Source organism: Urtica dioica, chromosome 3, assembly GCF_054948205.1.
Source record: "Urtica dioica subsp. dioica isolate 48M chromosome 3, U.dioica_male_clone48M_v1_H2, whole genome shotgun sequence".
NCBI classification, from domain to species: domain Eukaryota; kingdom Viridiplantae; phylum Streptophyta; class Magnoliopsida; order Rosales; family Urticaceae; genus Urtica; species Urtica dioica.
Window position 1 is genome coordinate 34,023,328 of NC_142758.1, and position 1,700 is coordinate 34,025,027.

At 32.6% G+C, this 1,700-nt stretch overlaps 1 non-coding gene across 1 annotated transcript; it reads right to left on the reverse strand.

Moving 5' to 3' along the window:
• Window positions 1-417: 417 nt before the first annotated feature.
• TRNAH-GUG (transfer RNA histidin (anticodon GUG)) lies at window positions 418-489 on the reverse strand. Its single transcript has one exon. It is a non-coding gene; the product is annotated as a tRNA-His (tRNA).
• Between the last annotated feature and the right edge of the window lie 1,211 nt (window positions 490-1,700).

Here is a 1,700-nt window from a genome sequence, read left to right on the forward strand (position 1 = left end):
TAAGGAAACTGAATAAACGCTTTTAGGAGTTACAATGTCTTGGTTATTTTGTTATTTGTTTTATACTTAGCTGTGTCTCGAATTCCCGAGGACGACTGTGTATTTATAAGCCGATGAGCTAGGTCTTAAGAAGAAGAGGCACACTAGCTAGGCAACTTTAGCCGCTCAGGGAAAAAGCCCATTAAGGCCGAAGCCCTTCGTTTGTGTTGTAATTTCTGGGCTTTAACATTTATTGGCCCAAGAGATTTTAGAACAACTTTTACAAAGCTCAAGACACACAATGAATAATCATCTAAACCCATTTTCAGAACTGATTGAAAAAAAAAAAAAAAAAAAAAAAATCCCATAAAGATGAAAGATTCCAATAGAAGCTTGATGTCCTTAAAGAGACGCAAAAATAATAAATCACCATTAAACTGTGGCTGCTGGGATTCGAGCCCAGGTCTCCACGGCCACAACGTGGAATTCTCACCACTAAACTACAGCCACATATTGAAACATCTAAGATCAAAATAATTAGTTTGGACTCTCAAACTATTTTCCAAATCGACTACCACTACTGCCCCTCAAAGAACAGAACTGTTACCTGCTTATTTCTCAATGGCATTTGGGACTCGGTTGCCACGACGTACTTAATTCACTATAGGTTAATTTCTAAGAAACTGATACTCTTATAGAAAAACACAAATTATTATTGAATTGGAGAAACGAGCGACAAATTTTACCCTATACCCCATTACACGCTTGGACTCCGTGATAAATAAGGTGGTAATACCGGTATAGAGTATAAACTATAAACAGGTCAAAATAATAAGGGATTAGTCCTAAATTATGATATCATTAATATTTTTTTGACCAAAATTCAATAAGTAAAAATTTATCCAAAAATACGACTTTATTATATTTATTGGTACAAACTACCCTCAATGAAATATGTTTTTTCTTTAATATTTCGTCTATCTATTTTATTTACATTATCGTCAATAATCTTTCTGATTTATTGACATTGTCGATATTATGATTTTTCTTTTGAAAACCAGAAAAATCTGGAAAAAAAAAAAATTATTCAAGCAATCTTAACGAAAATCAACAACTACACACCGAAATCAATCTCGTTTCGAGCCTCTCTCCATTTACCGGCGATGATTTAGATTTCTTTGTCATTACTTTAACTTTAGAGTTTGGATTCGAGTTTTGGTGTTTCTTTGTCATTTTGGACGGAGAAGAAGAAGAAGAAGAAATCATAACGGAGAAGAAGAGGAATTGATGTGGAGAGAGAGAGAGAGAGAGAGAGAGAGAGAGAGAGAGATTTATGTCCATATCAATGCGTTTCACGATTCCACTCCCTCCAAAGTCTCGTATATACCTAATAATTTTGGAAATCTGAAAAAAATAATTGGATTTTTAAGAATGTGGAAATTCGTTTGAAGATTTATTGACATTTTGTCTATTTATTAATATCAATGTCAATAAATCTTCAAACGATTCTGGAAAATTCTTTGAAGATTTATTGACAGCCATGTCAATAATTCCTTAAAGAATTTGGTCTGTTGAAGATTTATTGACATGCGTAAAATTTATCGACAACGATGTCAATAAATCTTCAAAGAATTTTCCAGAATCGTTTCCAAAATCATGTCAATAAAAAGAGAAAATGTCAATAAATCTTCAAACGAATTTCCTTTTTTTTTTTTTTTTTT